The following is a 9,655-nucleotide window of genomic DNA, read 5'->3' on the forward strand; positions in this document are numbered from 1 at the left end:
TTCACGCATATGTGGATGATATTGTTGTGAAGTCTAGAAAGAAGGAGACTTTGTTGCATGATTTGAAAGAGACCTTTGATAATCACCGGGTCTACAAAATGATGCTTAACCTGGCAAAATTTGTTTTTGGTGTGCCTGCAGGCAAGCTCTTGGGCTTTTTAGTCTCCGAGAGAGGTATTGAACCTAACCCGGAGAAGATTAAGGCTATTACTTCATTGGCTAAGCCGGTGTGTGTCAATGACGTCCAGCGCCTGTGTAACATCCCAAATTTTTCAATTTGGAATGTTATACATAGATCATTCATGCATACCATATTTTATTGCATATTTGTTTTGCCATCCTTGAAATTCTAAGCAACTCAAGGACCCTCGGAGAGAGTTGGGATTTCACCGTTTTCGTATTTGAAATTTTTATCGAATATCGAAACGAGGATCATTTGTTTTATTATTTTTTCCTCCAAAAATATTTCATATTAAAATATATGAGAGGGAATAATATGACTACTCCAAAATAAATAAAATATTGGAGGAAAAATATTAAAATCAAATATTTGATTTTATTTGGATTTAATTGCTACTTTATTTGCCTAGGAAAAATTCACGTTTTTAAAAATTGCATTATAGGCCCAAATAAATGTTCACCTTGTCCGGCTTACTTTAAGAGGACGGGGAAATTTTATTTCGGAATTTTTAGAGTCCGTTTAGTATTTATTTTCTTTCTTTTTCTGCACGTCGGAATATTTAAAAAAACGACTCCGGGCCGTACCCGACCGGGACTCCGCCCAGAGGCTTTATAAGCCGCGCCGCCCTGCCCCCGCAGCCCACCGTCGCCCGCAGCCCACCCGCGCCCCAAACCCTAGCCGCCGCCGCCCTAGCGCGCCGCCGCCGCCACCGCGCCGGATCCCGTCGCCATTGACCGCCGTTGACCGGTCGGTTTTTCTTCGGATAACCCCGTTTTTTTTATTTTCTTCGGTTTATTTTCGTTAGATCGGTTTTCCCGACGGTTTATTTATTTTGTGGACATTCGCCCGTTCGTTCGTTTAAACGAACGACTTTCACCCGTTTTTCACAGACAGCGAACGTTCGTTCATTAGTCTGTTCGTCAGTTTTTCTTTTTCTCGGGATTTTCGCGATTGTTTTTTATCGCGATTTCTGATCCGATTTTTGTTTTAGTTTATCTTTTCGCTCGTTTACCGGAATCAGGCGATTAAAGCGCCTAGATCTTCGTCTCAAAGCCCTCTTTCTGTTTAACCAACTTGAACAAGATTTTGATACTGTAAAATTTGACTTTAGTCCAGATTAGTAAACGGATCTTGTTTCTTTCGCCGTTTGAGTTTCGTTGCTCCGTTTGAATTGATTATTTTTGCAAACCGGAGTTCTTAAGTTGAACTTTCTGGTTAGATCTTCTTATTTGAGTTTTACCCTTGCATCTTTGCTTGATTGCTTATGTATGCTATTGTTTGTTTGCGATAGAATTCCCAGAGTGTGAAGCGTGCTACTACGAGTCACTAGGTTTTGCGGATCGTCAACAAGGCAAGTAACACATTGATCATACCCCTTCATTTCCCAGTTTTTATGCATTAGATACAACCCTCACACATTGCATGAGTAGGATCTCTTAATTTGTGGGTTTGGGAAGTAGATGTTGAGGTAGAACCTATTACCTGTTTTCATATCAAACCCTTGGGAGTTACTTCTACGTTATGCTTATATTGCTATGCTATGCTCGTAGACGTGGATTTTGTTTGAGTGTATCCATGACAGATGTGAGTTGTTAATTAATGGTTCAACTTAAGGTGGCTACTTTAATACACATCTGGGTGGATTGCTTGTTTGGGCACCTGGGGTATCCAGTGTTGTCCTAGGAGATCCCGGGGTATCTGTGTGATCATTCTACGGTCCGCCACCCAGGCTCAAAGGGATCGTGAGATTATTCATGCTAGAAACTTCCGTGTGCAGCCACAAGCCATTATGGGCTCTGCTATAGTTGAGTATGTTGTGTGACCTCTTTCAGTGGTGGGCTAGCAAATGTAGAGGGAAAGTAGGTGTAACTGTCCACCCAGAGTAAAGAGTTAATGCTTCTGAAAGACTGTGTCTCGGTCATCCGTTTCTCAAACACCATGTAGTGCGAGAAAACAAATGGAGGAGATCGAGTCTTGTGGGGAAAAGTGCGCAAACCTCTGCAGAGTGTACAATCTAATCATGGTTAGCCGTGTCCCCGGTTATGGACATCTTGAGTATCTAGTACTTGAATTTTCCTATTGTATCTCATCACTCTAATTTAATTTGTTGGGTTAATAATTACCTTTAATTGTGATTGAGTTGGAGGAACCTTCTCAATGATGTTTTCAACTACCATGATAGTTAAATAAAAATTTATTCCTTTGTTGTAGGGAAAAATTGGCTTTTCGCAAAATCATATAACAATAGAGCCTCCACTAGCCATATATGCATATAGTGATAGCATTATCTGTTCATTGCTCTATTGTGTTATATTGCCAGCATATTTCATGTGCTGACCCGTTTTTGGGCTGCAATGTATTATGTTGCAGACTTTTCAGACAACGAGTAAAGGTGCGATAGGCCGTTGTCGTGCACTCAGCTATGCCGTTGGAGTTGATGGATTCACTTTATCTTCCAAGTCTTCCGCTGTTATCGTATTAGATGGCCTTAAGCCATATTTGTTGTAATAAGTTCTCTTTTGAGACATTCGATGTAATAAGTGTGTGATTGCTACTCTGCTATAAATCCTTCGAGTACTGTGTGTGTCAGCATTACCGATCCAGGGATGACACTGAAGCACAGAGACTTGACCGTTTGAGGTCGGGTCGCTACAGCCTGGCAGGTCGCATTGCAGCATTGAGCCGGTTCATAAGCCGCCTGGGAGAGAAGGCAATTCCTCCATACTAGATGATGAAGAAAATAGATCAGTTCGTCTAGAGTGATGCTGCTAATGAGGCGTTTGAGGCGCTGATACGTCTCCAACGTATCTATTATTTATGAAGTATTCATGCTGTTATATTATCATTCTTGGGTGTTTTACAATCATTTTATAGTAACTTTATATCATTTTTGGAACTAACCTATTGACCCAGTGCCCAGTGCCAGTTGCTATTTTTTGCTTGTTTTTTAGATCGCAGGAAATCAATATTAAATGGAGTCCAAACACCGCGAAACTTTTTGTGGATTTTTATGGACCAGAAGACCCCCGATGGGCCAGAGCAGCACCTGGGGGTGTCCCGAGGGGGCACAACCCACCAGGGCGCGCCTGGGGGGCCCAGGCGCTCCCAGGTGGGTTGTGCCCACCTCGGTGGCCTCCCGCACCCCCTCTTTGCCCTATAAAATCTCAAATATTCCAAAACCCTTCGGCGTTAACCTAAATCAGAAGTACCGCTGCCGCAAGCCTCTGTAGCCACGAAAAACCAATCTAGACCCTGTTCCGGCACTCTGCCGGAGGGGGAAATCATCACCGATGGCCATCTTCATCATCCCGGCGGCCACCATGATGAGGAGGGAGTAGTCCACCCTCGTGGCTGAGGGTTTGTACCAGTAGCTATGTGTTTAATTTCTCTCTCTCTCGTGTTCTTTAGATGTCACAATCTTGATGTATCACGGGCTTTGTTAATATAGTTGGATCATATGGTGTTTTCCCCTCTCTATCTTGTTGTGATGAATTGAGTTTTCCCTTTGATATTTTGATCGGATTGAATACTTTTATGGATTTGAGAGCACTTGATATATGTCTTGCATATGAATACCCGTGGTGACAATGGGGTATTATTTTGATCCACTTGATATATGTTTTGGCACTCAACTCGCGGATTCCCGAGGTGACATTGGGGTGATCTACGCATAGGGGTTGATGCATGTTCTTGTCTTTGTTTCTCCCGTAGAAATCTTGGGGCACTCTTTGAAGTTCTTCGTGTTGGATTGAATATTATAAATCTGAATTTTCTTTGGTGTTATTTTAGTACGAACTCTTGGTTAGATCGATCGGAAAGAATAGCTTTGAGGTGGTTTCATACCCTACAAACAATTCCGTCTTATGTTCTCCGCTAGATAAGAACTTTGGAGTGATTCTTTATCGCACGTTGAGGGATGGTTATATGATCCAATTATATTAGCACTGTTGAGAGATTGCACTAGCGAAAGTACGGACCCTAGGCCTTGTTTTCAAGCATTGCAATACCGTTTGTGCTCACTTTTATCGATTGCTACCTTGCTGTTTTTATTTATTCAGATTATAAAAAAATATTTCGACCATCCATATTTTATCACCATCTCTTCGTCGAACTAGTGCACCTATACAATTTGCCATTGTATTGGGTGTGTTGGGGACACAAGAGATTTCTTGTATTTGGTTGCAGGGTCGTTTGAGAGAGACTATCTTCATCCGACGCCTCCCATGGATTGATAAACCTTAGGACATCCACTTGAGGGAAAATTGCTAATGTCCTACAAAACTCTATGCTTGGAGGCCCAACACGTGTCTACAAGAATAAAGTTGAGTAGTAGACAGCAGGCGCTCAAAAAGCAATTAGCTGAGCCGCTTCTCCTTGCAGCTCCTGTGGAGAAAGAGCCTTTACTTTTATACATGGCGCCTGATAGTAAGGCTGTTAGCGTGGCAATTATTGTGGAATGCAAAGAAGCGGGTAAGGAGTACCCAGTCCAGCGGCCGGCTTATTATGTTAGTGAGGTGTTAATTGAGTCCAAGCAGTGATACCCCCATTGGCAGAAGTTGGTCTATGGGGTACTTATGGCGAGCCATAAGCTGAAGCACTACTTTCTAGGCCATCCTATTACTATGGTCAACTCTGCTCCCTTAGGAGATATTATTCAAAATAGAGAGTCAATAGGCCGGTTTGCCAAGTGGGCAATAGAGCTTGGACCTCATGGCTTGAAATATATGCCCAGAACAGCAATTAAGTCTCAGGCTCTTGTGGATTTCATCAATGACTGGACAGAGTTGCAGATGCCCAAGGAGAAGCCGGATAATACATATTGGACTATTCATTTCGATGGGTCCAGGCAATTAGAAGGCTCGGGGGCTGGAGTTATTTTGACTTCCCCACGAGGGGACAAATTATGTTATGTTTTAAGGTCAATGTTTCCTTGCACTAACAATGCGGTTGAATATGAGGCATTGCTCCATGGCCTTAGGATGCTAAAGAGATGAATTTAAGCTGGGTTAGGTGTTTCGGCGATTCAGATTTAGGCTCGGCAAGTTTCAGGCACTTGGGATTCCAAAGACCCGCTCATGGCGGCTTATCACCGGGCAGTTGACAATATTGCTTGTCACTTCAAAGGTTATCAGGTAGAACATCTTGATCAAAGGAAGAATGAGGCAGCCAATGCTTTAAGCCAGCTGGGGTCTCAACGTAAGCCGGTGCCCCCTAATGTCTTTCTTGATGTATTGAATAATCCTTCAGTCAAGTTGCCGTCAGAGGAGGATCTTGCTATTCCTGACCTGGAGGCACAGTTGGTGGCGGCTCTCCATGCTATTCCTGATTGGACAGTTCCTTACTTGGCTTATATGACTCAGGGTGAGTTACCTGAGGATCAAATTTTGGCCAGGTAGATAACCCGGCGGTCTATGTCTATGACTATAGTCAATGGCGAGTTACACCGATGCAGTGTCATAGGCGTGTTCCAGCGTTGTGTTTCTCCTAAAGAGGGCCGTGATATTTTAAGGGAAATCCATGAAGGTGATTGTGGTCATCACGCCGGCTCTAAATCTCTTGTGGCTAAAGCTTTCCATCATGGATTTTATTGGTTAACGGCTTGCGCTGATGCAGAAGATCTCGTCAGTAAGTGTGATGGCTGTCAGAAATTCTCTCGACGGGCTCATGTGTCGGCTCAAGAATTGAGGATGATTCCAATCACTTGGCTGTTTGTAGTCTGGGGGCTCGATATGGTTGGACCTTTCAAGAGGTCTAAAGATAAGAAGATCCACCTCTTGGTGGTGGTTGACAAATTTACCAAGTGGGTTGAGGCAGAGCCGGTCAGCAAGTGTGATGCGGCAACGACATTTCAATTCATAAAGAAAGTAATCTTCCGTTTTGGTTATCCTCATAGTATCATAACTGATAATGGCACTAATCTGTCTAAGGGTGCTATGAGAGAATTCTCTCAACGAGAGCATATTCGTCTTGACGTCTCTTTGGTCTAATGGTCAAGCAGAGCGGGCCAATCAAGAAATTTTGAGAGTTATAAAGCCCCGTCTTATGGTTCCTTTGCAGAGAACACCGGGTTGTTGGGTCGAGGAATTACCCTCAGTACTTTGGAGTATCAACACCACCCCCAACATGTCAACAAGCTATACGCCTTTTTATGGTCTATGGGGCAGAGGCGGTTCTTCCAAGCGATATCTGTCATGACTTGCCTCGTGTGGCAGCTTATATTGAGGCTGCTAATGAGATAGCATGTCAAGATGCGCTTGATGTGTTGGATGAGGAGCGTGACCTTGCGGCGGCTCGTTCGGCGATATATCATCAAGATCTACGTCGCTATCTTAGCTGCAGAGTCAAGACCCGAACCTTTCAAGAAGGCGACTTGGTGCTCCGGTTAATCCAGGATCAAACAGATATGCATAAGCTATCCCCACCTTGGAAAGGACCTTTTGTGATCGGCAAGAACCTGAACAACGGGTCATGCTACCTCATTGATATACGAGAACATAAGGACTCACGTAAGTCGGAGGAGGAGACCGGCCGGCCTTGGAACATCGTTCATCTTCAGCCTTATTACACTTGAGACACCGGCTCTTGTCGTTGTACATACTTTTATCAATGTATATATTATGATCAATATAATAAAGACAACATCCCTAATAATTCAGGGCCTCTGTCGTTTCGTTTCTAAGCATCTGAGTCTTTATTATTTGTTCATAAGGTCACTTGGGGGCTTCCAACCCACCGGGTTTAGCTTTTATACCCTCTTGACCGGTCCTGAACGCCGAATCCCGAGTTATCCTGGCTGTATGCATGATGCTACTCCGTCAGTTAATCCTGAGTGACCCGCCGTACTCTTAACAGCCAATCTTTTTCAAGACCCTGAACTCGTTAAGGTTAAAACGACGATTTCTCATGTGAGGCCCGGCTTACGGTGAGCAAGGATTAACTCAGTGGTTGTGCGGCCCATGAAAGCACTCGGGTTTTAAGGCTTGGCGGCCTATGAAAGCACTCGAATTTTTCTAGATATCTGTTTTTTTCTGAATATTTTGGATTTATATCCTTCTAAAAAAAATTTCTGCTAAAGTGCGGTTTTTACAATTCGGGCCATGCAGCCCTGAACATATGACTCATATTTGAGAATTTTTGGGTTTGGTAACCCGCCCTGATAGTGGACTTTAAGTCGCCAGGATATTTTTGCCTTGAGCAATCAAAATCATGATATTTCATGACTCCGGGTTGATACTGGCTCCAGATTTTAATTATCAAGGCATCACCATGGTGTCAATCTACAGGTATGTCTTTCAATAATTGTATGAATATTTAGGGTTTGGTAACCCGCCCTGGCTTTAGACTTTAAGTCGCCAGAATGTTTCAGCTCAAACGGCCTTTGCTCTAGTCTTCATATAAAATTTTCCAAAGAGTATTATATTGGGGTTTATTACCCACCCTAGCTTAAACCGCCAGCGCGTATGTTGTTTAACTTGTGTGCAAGAAATATGAAAATATTTATCTGACCCACGTGGATGATGATATTATAAGAAAGCTCAGCGGCGGATCATAAATATCAAATTGGCGGTTTAAAAGTTAAAAGCTAACATACACGATGGCATGACAGATCATTGTTTTCAACTCTCACTTATTACAAGGCCACCATGGGCCTGCATAATTGAAGCAAAGTGTTTTTCAGCACAGGATGTCTATGCCCTGATTTGAGAGCCCTTGGTCTCAGTTATCTTCGTCGCGGCGGGTTGATGACTCCGGGTCATCCCACTCTGACTCTTCTTCTCCCATCTGGATGTCAGGTGACGTCCAGTCAATGCCGGTTAAGGCTTCGAATATAGCTTCATCATTGATAATCGGGGACGGATCAACATCAGGGGCAAAAGTATGATTACGCGTTGGAGGAGTGAGATCCACGACGTCATAAGCCGGCGCCTTGAACTTCCTGTTTTCCATGTTGTATGTTGGCTGGTACCTTGATAAATCAGTTTCTTCGGCCAGCTTACATGCCAAGGGACGCATCTCCTTTACGCACCTCGCGAAATCCGCCTAATCAAAAGGAGACCCATCTTCTTTGAAGCCTGGACAGCCGGTGGCCATCTCTTCTGGGTCTAATTCTGCTTGCCATGCTTTGGTGCGGCTAAGAGCGGTGATGGCGCCAGAGCGGGCGGATGAAAGTTTTATTTCTTCCAATTTCTTAGGCATTATGGGAAGTTTGGCTAGCACATCCTTGATGAGCGTCGGCGGCTGTTTGCCATTGGATATAGCCACAAGAGTCCGCTGAGTGCCAGTATATAGTTGTTCAACCAGGGCGTACACGGCTTTCAGCTTCACGACCATATCCTGGCCAAGATTGGAGCTCCTGGGGCCTGTTGAGTAAACATACAAATGAGTCGCCAGGCGAGCCAAAATAAAAAGTTTCTGAAAGGTTAACAATGTTAAGTGCCGCTTACCAAAGATAGCAGAGGTCACCTGTGAAATTCTTTGCTTTAAGCTGGACAGTTCTGCAGTGGTGATTTTCAAGGAAGACTCGTCGGCTTCTGCTCTTTGCAATAAAGAAGTTCTCTCTTCTTCTAAGGCAGCTCTTTCGGTGTTAAAATTGGCCTTGAGCTTCTCATTTTCTTCCAAGCTAAGGGTCAGCTTGCTCTCAGCCTTCTGTGTTTCAGATTCTTGGTGTTTGAGTAGTTTTCTTAACTCACCAAGTTCTGAATGCTTCATGCTTAAAGCATCTTGAAAATGAGCATTAAAGACCAGGAATATTGTTCAGCATGGAGATAAGGAGTATTCTCAAGTCCCAAGCACATTGCAAGCATTATACTTGGCACTTGGGGGCTAATGTGTGATGAAGTTCTTCTTAAATAAATTCAGTGCAATAAGACCCGGCTCATCTTCATAAGATGACCCGGCCCATGAGGGTTATGCATGGCGGTTCTCAAAACAGACTTATCACAAATAGACCCGGGTCATTATTCCAAAGATAAGCCGGCCCTTGAGGGTTACAACGGCTAAAATCCAAAAGATTATATGGAAGACCCGGCTCATCTTTGCAGGATAAGCCGGCCTTGGAGGATTCTAATGGGTTCCTTTTGTGAAAGAGAATTGACAACAAGGTTAATACGGCTCATACATGGCATTTCTAAGAGGTCATGACCTCAACATCTAAATTACATGATGCAAAAAGTCTTAAAGCATATTCAATGTTTCTTTCATATGATTAAGACTTGGGGGCTGGACAAGTGTATGTATACATGCGTAAAGTTAAAGGAGGAGGCGATGTCATACCTCATACTTCTGCCGCATCATATTGACCAAATTGGCCTCCAGATCACGGCTTGTGTGAAGCCGGTTCAAATAGCCATAGTAAAATTCAACTGCGTTCAATTTCGTGCAGCTCTCAAGATCAAGAATAGGCTTATTCTTGTCTGATAAGTGTGTTTCCTCTTAGTGGAATGTTTGGCCAAGATGGTAGAGACGCCAGGTGCC

The sequence above is a fragment of the Aegilops tauschii genome, chromosome 5 (genome assembly GCF_002575655.3).
Source record: "Aegilops tauschii subsp. strangulata cultivar AL8/78 chromosome 5, Aet v6.0, whole genome shotgun sequence".
Taxonomy (NCBI): Eukaryota; Viridiplantae; Streptophyta; class Magnoliopsida; order Poales; family Poaceae; genus Aegilops; species Aegilops tauschii.